The 11,487-nt window shown below is 38.4% G+C and overlaps 1 non-coding gene across 1 annotated transcript; it reads left to right on the top strand.

Moving 5' to 3' along the window:
* The first annotated feature begins 763 nt into the window (after positions 1–763).
* LOC147821951 (U6 spliceosomal RNA) lies at positions 764–870 on the top strand. The gene has a single exon (XR_015446354.1). It is a non-coding gene; the product is annotated as a U6 spliceosomal RNA (small nuclear RNA).
* The last annotated feature ends 10,617 nt before the right edge of the window (positions 871–11,487 follow it).

Genomic DNA, 11,487 nt, shown 5'->3' with positions numbered 1-11,487 from the left:
AAACTCCTGTCCCTGACCTCCAAGTGTCCACTTAACGAAGGGGCCTTTTGGAAGAAAAAGGCTTTTCCTGCTGGATCCACTGTTCCTGGCCTAGACTTCCCAGGCTCTAGAAGTCCAGTTCTGATCTGGCCCCTCCTTACCAGGACATGGCCCATGATAGCTCCTGTAGCTGCTGTAACAACTCACCACAAATGTGGTGATTTAACACAGGTTTATTCTCTTACAGTTCTGGAGGCCAGAAGTCCAAAATTAGATTCACTGTGCTAAAGTAAAAATGCCTGTAATCCCAGCTACGTGGGAGGTTGAGGCAGGAGATTGCAAGTTATCAAGCCTGTGTAACTAGGCAAAACCCTGTTTCAAAATAAAAAATAAAAAGAACTGGAAATAGCCAGGTGTGGTGGCATATGAATGGTAACCGCAGCACTCTGGGAGGGTGAGGCAGGAGGAGCCCAGCCTGGGTAACAGAGATTTAGCAAAACTCTGTCTCAAAAAATAAATTAAAAGGTTGGGGATGTAGCTCAATGGTAGAGCACCCCTGGGTTTGAGCCCTAGTTTAACCTCTGTTGTCCTTGGCTTGTGAACCCATCTTCTATCTTCATAGTGCATCACTTCTCATCTCTGTGTCCTCTTACTCTGGTCCTCCAGACGCTCTTAAAAGAACCCTTATTGGGCCGGGGATTTAGCTCAGTGGTTTCGCCACCTGCTGCACAAGCGCAAGGACCCGAGTTCCATCCCTGGTACCAAAAAAAAAAGCACCCTTCTTGTGCTCGCTTTGGCAGCACATATACTAAAATTGGAACAATACAGAGAAGATTAGCATGGCCACTGTGCAAGGATGACATGCAAATTCGTTAAGTGTTCCATATTTTTCTAAATAAATTAATTTGCTATCACTGAAAAAAAAAAAAAAGAACCCTTCTTGGTGGGCATGGAGGCCAGCCTGGATTACATAGTGACTTCAAGCCTGAACTACACAGCAAGAATGTGTCTCAAAACAAAACAAATAAACCCTTCTGATGGCATTGGGCCCACCCAGATAATCCAGGACCATCCAACATCTTGAGATCCTTAACCTAGTCATATTTGTAAAGTTTCTTATGCCATATATGGTAACATTTACAGGATCCAGAAATTTTTGACCTGGATGTCTTTGGAGGAATCATTATTTAGTCTCCTACATGGCCTGGGAGGGAGATGTGGTTTCCCAAATAGAAATGAAAGAGTTATCAGAAAAATAGAGTCAGAAGCCAGAGGCAAAAGTCTATAGAGCCCCCAAGAATAAAACATGTCGCAAATTTAATTATGTATTTATGTAACTCTTCACATGCTACTTTTTAATGCTGTTTTATCACTAAAGTGTGGACTCCAGAAAGGACAGAACACACTTCAATTTTGCTCACCTTTAGAGCTCCAGGTTGGTACACAATGAAGATCAAAAGTCCTTTCTTTCTTTTGTTTTTGGAGGGTGTAGTAGGGGTTAAACACAAGGCTTTCATACTGAGCTACATCCTCAGCCTTTAAAAAAAATTTCTTTTTAAATTTGACATGGCCGGGGATGTAGCTTAGTGGTTTTGCTACCCGCTGCGCAAGCACAAGGACCTGAGTTTTATCCCCGGTACCAAAAAAAAAAAAAAAATTTGAGATGGTCTTGCTAAATTGCCTGAGCTGGGCTCAAATTTCTTTGAAGCCTTTCTCCACAACCCTGAACTATGGATTCCATAATGTTATAATTGATTTAAATTATGAACCCTCGGGCTGGGGATTTAGCTCAGTGGTGCCACTGCCTGCCTTGCAAGAACAAGGGCCTGAGTTTGATCCCTGGTACCAAAAAAACCCCCCAAAACAAAATAAATTTTGAACCCTCAAAACATCACAACTAGATTAGTATCATGTTCTCCATCTCTGGAAAACTGCCTAATTAATATAATGCTGCAGTAAGATTGTTTAGATTTGAATTCATCTGTAAAGCTAAAGACATAAATGTGAATCAATACAAGCCTGAAAAGGTGAACTGTGAATCTTCATTTCTAACATTAATTTAACTTTCTATACTGGATCAATATGTTATATTTAGGTGATTTGGAAAATGGTAACCTACTTAATTTAAATGTTAGGTTTTAAATTATGAGGTTTACATCAAAACAAACATTTCATATATGCACTTTTTAAAGGCATAATAAAGGTTATATTCTAGATAATGTAATGGTTTCTTGGCACCCAAATGCAAGTAATAGATAGTCCAGAGATGAGAATGTTATTGCTATATGGGAATTACATTTAAATTTAAAAACATTTTGTTTTAAGCCAAAATACAGACCTACTAAGTTTGGCATATTCATTGAGCTATCTTTAATGTTTCTTCTAAAAAACAGGTGACATTTGTATCAATGATAAAAATTTCTATACAGAATCTACTTCCTCAGTCTTATCTAGTTCCATTAAAAAAATGTTCTATTATATTACATAGTTAAGTCAAAATCAATTACCACTCTGAAAACTTGCTTTACCCTAAGTTCTGGGTAGATAAGCACTCTATGTTTTACTATGGACTGTTTCTATAAAACTGCCATTGCTTCCAGTTTTTTTTTTTTTTTTAAGGAATAGAATATACTTTCACAAATTTTCATAATGTGTCTTAAGAAAAGTAAGAAGGCACTGCCATAATTATGAGATTGCTGAGGTAGTGTTTGGAATTCTCCATGTGAGCCAATCAATATAAGGAAATGTACATATATTATTAGTGTTGTAAACAGTTAGTGCAGCCTGAAACCTGAGTCTATCCAGAATGGATGTAACCAATTTTTTTTTTTTTTTTTTTTTTTTTTGGTGCCGGGGATCGAACTTGGGTCCTTGCGCTTGCGCAGCAGGAGGCGAAAGGATGTAACCAATTTTGACATCATGTTACAGATAACTAAGCATTGAAAAATAAACCAAAGAACCACAGTATATTCTACCTTTAACTTTTTGTAAACCATGTTTTGTGGATACTTTCAGTTTTACCATAAGGCTGACATATTTCAGTATTTTGAAAACATCAGTATTAATTTTGAGTTGGCAGAGGTAACCTAACCAACTACCTTTATGTTTGGTACTAAGAGATATACCTTTCAATAAAATTATTGAAATGCAAAAAAAAAATTTGAGATGGTCTTGCTAAATTGCTTGAGCTGGGCTCAAACTTGTGATTCTACTGCTTCAGTCCCCCCAAGTGCTGGGATTATAGGTGTGTGTCCCCAAACCCAGTGTGTGTGTGTGTGTGTGTGTGTGTGTGTGTGTGTGTGTTAACTTTACCACAATAAAAATGTTTTAGGTCTGATCTCCAGTAGTGAAAACAAATTTAAATCTATTGATGTTTACTCATATAATGTAAAAGTAATCATTTTCAAATTAACGGTTAAAGGCATTGAGGAGAAGATTAAGGTTAAAATGGCCATTTTAAGTCTTGCCCATTTTTGAATTGGGCTATTTGTTTTTTGTTGTTGAAATGTTACAGTTCTTTAAATATTCTTTTTAAAAAATAAGATCTTGACAGTTAAGATTGTGATCTTAATTTATTTTTTTTATTTATTTATTTATTTATTTATTTTTGGTACTGGGGATCCAACTCAGGACCTTGTGCTTTCAAGGCAGGCAGTGGAACTCCTGAGCTAAATCCCTAGCCCCTTATTTGTTTTTTGTTTTTTTTTTTGAGACAGGGTTTCACTATGTATCCTAGGCTGGCCTTTAACTCACAGAAATCCTCCTGCCTCTGCCTTCTGATTGCTGGGATTATACGTGCGTGCCACCACACCCATCTAAAATATTATGATGTGAGAATATTTCCTTTCATTCTAGAGGTTATTGTGACAGATTTCTTTTTGTTTCTTTTTTTTTGTTACTGGGGATCAAACTCAGGACCTTGCACTTGTGAGGCAGGTGGTGGAACCACGAGCTAAATGTCCGGCCCGATTTCTTTTTCTTTTTACAGTGCTGAGAAGTCAACCCTAGCCTTGTACATGCTAGGCAGGACTCTACCTATATACCCCCAGTCCTCTTTTTTTTTTTTTGATACTGGGGATCGAACTCGGGTCCTTGAGCGCATGCAGCAGGCGGCAAAACCTCTGAGCTAAATCCCCGGCCCCTTCAGTCCTCTTTTTCTTTCTTAACAAAGCCTTTACTAGTGCACATTTTTTAATTTTCATGAAGTCCAATTTATCTATTTTTTCTTTTGCTATTATTCTTTTAATGTACTAAGAATCCATTGCCAAATTCACAGTCATGAAGGGTATTTTTTTAGGTTTTTGGGGGGTTTTTTTGGTACCAGGGATGGAACTCAGGTCCTTGCACTTGCGCAGCAGGCAGTGAAACCACTGAGCTAAATCCCCGGCCTGTCATGAAGTTTTTCTTTTTTTTTTTTTTTCCCCCATTAAGTTTATTGGTACATTTTAGGTATAAAATACAGTTACATTCATCATTGGGCTCTTGTACCTTTACATGATGTATCTTGGTTCTTTTTTTTTTTCCCCTTCCCCTGCCCTCCCTTCACCCCCTCCACCCTTCCCTATTTGCAAAGACTTTGTTTCCATTTTTTTCCTTTTCTCATATTTTTTCTTTTCCCTTCTTTCCTTTCCCCTACCCCTCCCACTTTCCCTGCACCTTTAGACCTTTTCTTCCTGTTACACAATATCAATTAAACATTTTTTAAATTACAATATCAAGATCTAGGAGACATTACCACAGATTTTACAGAATTTAAAAGGATATAGAAAGCATATTTCAAAAACCTGTTTTGAAATAAATTTGACAACTTCTAAGAAGTACCTTGGAAGAAAAATTAATGAAGCTAACTCTGGAGGAAATATAAAATTTGAATAGCACCTATTAAAGAAAGTATATTCCTAGCTTGAAAACCTACCTATATGACAACACCAGGCTCATATACATTTTAACTGATAAATTATATCAAACAATTACAGCAGAAAAATGAAGGAACAATTCTCCCCTCATTTGAGGAACTCAACATTGTGCTAATCCTAAAACTGGATAAAGATAATAGAAGAAAAAGTATGAACATAGATAGAAATTTGTTTAACAAAACAAACTATTAGAAGTCAGATCTGGCAGTATGGAGAAAGTGGTTTTGTTATAGGGATGGCAGTGTTGGTTCAGCATTGGAAGATCCACCCCCAAAAGTCATCATTTTAACAGAGGAAAGGAAAAAGCCATATGATCCTGTCACTAGTTGGAGAAAAAGTATTGGACTAAATTCTACAGCTGTTCATGGTAAAAGCTATCAGGAGACTAGAAGTAGAACAGAAACTTCTCAACAGATTAAAGACATGTACTCCATACTTGCAGCGAGAATGCCTTATATGAATGGAGAAGATACAATGCTTTCTCCTTAAGGTGGGGAACAAGGGCAGATATGCTTACTCTTTATCTGTCCGTTAAACTTTGAAACCTATTCCCCACCAAAATAGTCTGGCAATAAAATGACACAATTAGGATAGGATTGGCAAGGTAGAAGCAAAATCTTTATATGTAGATGAAATGATCATCTACAGAAAAAATTCTAAGAAATGTCTAGGAGCCCCCTAGAACTTGTATTTGAATTTAGCAGGATTAGAAAACACAAGGTATATATAAAAATTCAGGTCTGTGTATACTTGCTATAAATGAAGAATTGGATATTGAAATTTAAAAGTTATGTAGGAGCACAAAGGACCTAGAAAAGTTAAAAAAAAAACAGTGTTGGAAGACGTTTAGTACTAATTTTAAGACTTTTTCTAAAGCTACAGTAATCAAGGCAGTGTTGGTGTAAGGAAAGACATATAGATCATTGGAATAAAACAGAGAATCTAGAAATAGAACCACACATATATGCTCCACTGAGTTTTGAAAGATTATTTAACATTAACATTTTATAGAATATAAACTCAATTCAAGAGCTGAGGAAGAGATAGTGTTTTCAGCAAACGGCACTAGAACACCTGGTATGCGTATATAAAAAATTAACCTCAACCATTTATTTCCATACATGAAAATAACTTGAAGGGAACTATGAACCTAAATAAGAAAGCCTAAAAGTATAAAACTTTAAGAAGAAATTATACGGGAAAATGTTTATGAATTCAGGGTAGGCAAGAACTACCTAGGATTTAAAAGACATAATGTATAAAGGAAAAAAATTGATAAATGAGATTCCATCAAAATTTAGAACTTTAAATGACATCATTAAAATGAAAAGTAGTCCTTAAACAGACCATATTTCCAGTGCATATAACCTATGACCAGAATATATAAAGAATTCTTAGAGCTCATTAATAGACAACCCAATTAAAATGTGGACATAAGAAGATGATAAATAGCTAGTACAGCAGAAGGAAAGGTGTGCAACTCTAGAATCAGAAAAATACTAATCAGAACAATAACAAGATTGAATTATACACTCATTAGGGAGATGAAGTTAAAAGTTTTAAAAGCCTTGTCATGACTTTTTCTTTTTGTTGGATTCTCCCCCTTTGCGTTTAATTTGTCACGCCCAATGGATTCATTCTCCTGGGTTTCCTGGGGTTGTGATCCTCATTGTCTTTTCCTAGGGTATTGTCTAAAATTTTTTGGAGTGCCGGTTTGGTATTCATGAAGTTCCTGAGGTACTCTTTATCATGAAAGTATCTTATTTCTCCATCAATTTTGAAAGATAGTTTTGCAGGGTACATCAATCTGGGTTGGAGGCTGTTTTCCTTTAGGGCTTGAAATACATCACTCCAAGCTCTTCTTGCCTTGAGGGTTTGCATTGAGAAGTCTGCTGTGATTCTCATGGGCTTTCCTTTGTATGTGATTTGTTTCTTTTCTCTCACTGCTTGTAGAATTTTGTTCTTCTGTTGGATTTCTGGAATCCTATTATATGCCTATGTGTAGATTTTTTTTTTGATCAAGGCTATTTGGAGTCCTATATGCCTCACTTATCTGTATGTCAAGTTCTTTTCCCCTCCTTGGGAAGTTTTCTGCCATCACTTCTGTGAACAGTTTTTTTATGTCATCTGCACTCTCTCCTCTTTCTTCATTGACTCCAATCAGTCTTATGTTATTCTTCTTCGCATCATCTAGCAGCTGCTGGATTGATTTCTCATGTTTCTTTACAATTTTAAAGCAATTTTTCTTTTCCTGGTCACTAATTGCAATCTTTTCTTCTGTATGTGAAATTCTATCCTCACATTGGTTCATTCTGCTGCACAGACTTTTGATGGAGTTTTTAATCTCCTGGAAATGTTTGCATCTGTTTTATGGATTCCATTTGTTTCCTATGTTGGGATTCCATCATGTTCCTCAGATCCTCTATTTTTTTTATTTGTGTCCTCTCTAGATTTATTAATCATGTCTTGCACCATGAGCAAAATCTTTGCTGTTATCTAAGTAATTATTTCTGATTTCATTTTTCCCAGATCCTCTTTTGTTGCCAGTTCAGAGAGTCCAGGTGTTTGAGTATCAGATTGTTCCATCTTGTTTCCCTTTGGGGTTGCTGTAGGTGATCCAGAAGTCTGTTTTTGAGGCTTGTATACATGTCTTCTCATTTCCGGGGGGGGCGGTGCTTCTGGCACCCACGCAGCTCACCTTCTCTGCCCTAGGAGCTTGGGATGGCAGTGGGGGAGCTTCCTTGCAGGTGCTGGGACTGGCTCAGCTTCTCTGCCCTTGGAGCTTGGGATAGTGGCGGGGGAGCTTCCTTCCGGGTTCTGGGACTGGCTCACCTTCTCAGCCCTAGGAGGTTGGGATGGCGGCAGGGGAGCTTTGTATTCTTTTTTTTTTTTTTGTACCAGAGATTGAACTCAGGTCCTTGGGCTTGCAGGGCAGGCAATGGAACCACTGAGCTAAATCCCCGGCCTATCATGAAGTTTTTCTATAAATTATTTTTAAGACAGCTATTGTGGCATGGGTCAGTAATCTCAGCAATTCAGGAGGCTGGAGCAAGAGTCAAATGCTTTAGTGCACTACTACTGAGCTACATTCCCAGGTCTATCTTTAGGAATTTGCCTATTTAATGTAAATTACCTAATTAGTAGATATATAATTGTTCACAGTATTCTCTTATAATAATCCTTTTTATTTTTGTAAGATTGGTATTAATTCCTCTTCTTTCATTCCCTTTTTTTTTGTGGTACTGGGGATCGAACTCAGGACCTTGCTTTTGCAAGGCAGGTGTGGTGCCACTGAGCTAAATCCCTGGCCCGTCATTTTCAATGTTTAGTATTTGAGTCTTCTGTCCTCTTTTCTTAATCTAGTTGATTTTGTTGGTCTTTCAAGGAACCAACTTCTGTTTTTTGTTTTTTGGTACTGGGAATTGAACTCAGGACCTTGCGCTTGCCAGGCAGGAATGGCACCACTGAGCTAAACCCCCGGCTCCAATTTATTTCTTATTTTTTAGGATAAATCACTTTATCCTCATCAACTCACAAGCAATAACATCACAACAGCTGGGTTAAGGAACTCACCCAAACGTTTGGGCAGCCTTAAGTTCTGAACTATCTCAGTGAACTTCTGTACAGTCAGAAGAGCCTTGTCCACAGCTACTCTACAGGAAGGACACCATTAGTACTGCCGAAGGCTGGAGATCAGGTCAGTGGTAGTGCACAAGACAAACATGTGCAAGGCCCTAAGTTCAACACCTACACCATAAAAAAATGAAAATAACAGAAGAGAGGTCTAAATGATAGTGTTAGAATTTATACTTTCACTGTCAATTACATTTTATGCTAACTTGGTCATGAGCACTATTTTTCATCCCTTCAATGTGGACTTTTGGATTAGACTAATCCATTTGCAAGACTGCATCACTTTGTACCTCATTGAAATCCTCACAGGATTTCAATGTCACCCTGGTTTTAGGGTGGGCTCCCAAACCTATTTTCTCTCATAGAAGCAAGGGCCAACCTGTCTTTGCTGTGCCAACTGGGTTCCTTAAGGGCTCAGCAGTATTTCCTCCACTGAAGTCCCACAGATGGCATGATCTGGTGTGTGCCTGAAAGTAGAGCCCACAGCCAAGCCAGTTGCAATAGCTGCCACGAGAGCCATCACGCCTGACTGCTGGAGCACAGCAGCAGGCCCCGGGCTACTGGTGCTGGCCTGGATGCAACTCTCATCCAAGGTGCTTAAGGGCTGGAGAGGCCATGCAGGAAGGGTGGCTTTGGCTCCCATGTAACATCCTAAGTGCACAGAGGCATCTAGAAGTGCAAAGCTCTGTGAAGGGACTGGTAGCTTCTGCAAAGAAAGTAGAACCAACTTTTAGTTTAATCATTATTTCTATAATTTGTCTATTTGTTAATTTCCATCTAAATCCTGCTTTGGGTTTACTGTGTTCTTTTTCAAGGGAAAAAGTTAGGTTATTGATTTAAGGTATTTCTTCTTTTTAAATGTAGGCATTTACAGCTATAAATTTCCCTCCAAGCATTGCTTTAGTTGTATTTCATAAGTTTTCATGTTATACCTTCATTTTCATTCATTTCAAAGTATTTTCTAATTTCTCCTATGATTTCTTCCTCAAAGTTATTTATGAGTGTGTTTTATAATTTCTACATATTTACAACTTTCCCAGATTGTTTTCTGTTATTAACTTTCTACTTACTCTCTGTGTGATCAGAGAACACACTGCATACTTTGTATGATTTTAATCCTTTTAAATTTGTTGAGGCTTTAAAAGTTTTTTTTAAGATTAAACAATTATCTTTTACCTGTCAAGTAACTTTTTTTGGTGGAGGGTACCGGGATCGAACTTGGGACCTTGCACTTGCAAGGCAGGCACTGGAACCACTGAGCTAAATCCCCGACCCCCTGTCAAGTAACTTTTGAATTGAATTCAGAAATGGAAAAACTTATATATACTTGTTATGGCTTGTGTCTAGATGGTTCCCCAAAGCCTCACACAGTTATAGGTGAGCTTTTCAGAAGTGGTTGGATCTAGGGTGTGTGCTGCAGGGATTAAGGGTGTGTAATTACTAAATTAGTCCACTGATTGATTTGGCAAAGGGAAGGCCCTCCCTGGGTGTGGGTGGCACTAAATTAAAAGTAGGTAGCCTGGAAGGGATTAAAAAGGAGATGCAGCTGGCTGCTGCCGCCTGCTGCTTGCTGCTTACTTACTGCTGCTTGCTGCTTTGCTATCTCCTGCCTGCTTGCCATAGACCGTTTCTCCTCAGTGATTCTTCCCTGCCTTGGAGCCAGCTGACTATGGACTGAAACCTCTGTAATTGTGAGCTGAAATAAACCTCTCCTCCTTTAACTTGTAGGTGTCAGTTATTTTGTCTCAGCAACAAGAAAAGTAACTTAGACAATACTCTACACTAATTTGAAATATTTTTACAAGCAACAAGTACAATGTTTTCCTTATTTAAAATCCCCTTTTGGGCCAGGGATTTGGCTCAGTGGTTTTGCCACCTGCTGCACAAATGCAAGGACCCAAGTTCGATCCCTGGTACAAAAAAATAAAATAAAATAAAATAAAATTCCCTTTTGTTACTAGAGATGAAACTCTGAGGTTCAACCACTGAGCTACATCTTCAGTGCTTTTTTAATTTTTGTATTTTTTTTTGGTACCGGGGATTGAACTCAGGACTTTGCACTTATGAGGCAGGTGGTGGAACCACTGAGCTAAATCTCCAGCCCTAATTTTTATATTTTGAGACAAGGTCCTGTTAAGTTGCCCAGGCTGGCCTTGAATTTGTAGTCCCTCCTCCCTCAGCCTCTTAAGAAGCTAGAATTCCAGGTAGGTGCCACTGTGTCCCAGTTTCCAACTGTGTGTGTGTGTGTGTGTGTGTGTGTGTGTGTGTGTGTATGTTACTGGAAATTGAACCCAGGGTCTTCTCCCTGAGCTACATCCCCATTCCTTTCTATTTTTTATTTTGGGCAAGGTCTTGCTAAGTCACTTAGGCTGAACTCAAACTTGTATTCCTCCTGCCTCAGCCTCCCAGGATGTTGGGATTACAAGTGTGTCCAGCTCCAATATTTTCAGCAAGATCACCTCTATTATTGAAGGAATGCCCTAATCAAGAAATCTAAAGCTGTCAATTAGCGTTTCTAATTAGCATGAGATAAACAATGTAAAATTTATAGGGCTGGGGATTTAGCTCAGTGGTGCCTCCACCTGCCTCTCAAGTGCAATAAACAAACAAACAACAACAACAAAACCAAAAACAAGAACAACAAAAAGCAGACAATCTTGTGATGTTGCCCTGACTGGTGCCAAATTCCTGGATCAAGTGATCCTCCTGTGTTAAAGCATTTTTGTTTTTTAAGATATGGTCTCACTACGCAGTTCAGTCTGACCTGAACTATGTAGCCCAGGCTGGGCTCAAACTTGTCCAACCTTCCTGCCTCAGCTTCCCAAGTGCTGGGTTTACAGGAGTGCACCACCACACCAGGAGTGTTAAAGTATTTTAATGGTATAACATATGATCTATCCTGGGGAATGTTCCACAGACACTATCTATAGGTACATTAGGTCTGCTTGCTATAAATTAC

This window comes from Heterocephalus glaber, unplaced genomic scaffold (assembly GCF_053883595.1).
Source record: "Heterocephalus glaber isolate CG9 unplaced genomic scaffold, H.glaber_assembly_v1.0 deba00001687, whole genome shotgun sequence".
NCBI lineage: Eukaryota > Metazoa > Chordata > Mammalia > Rodentia > Bathyergidae > Heterocephalus > Heterocephalus glaber.
Note: the sequence above shows the minus strand (reverse complement) of the source record. Positions and strands in the feature narration are given on the sequence as shown.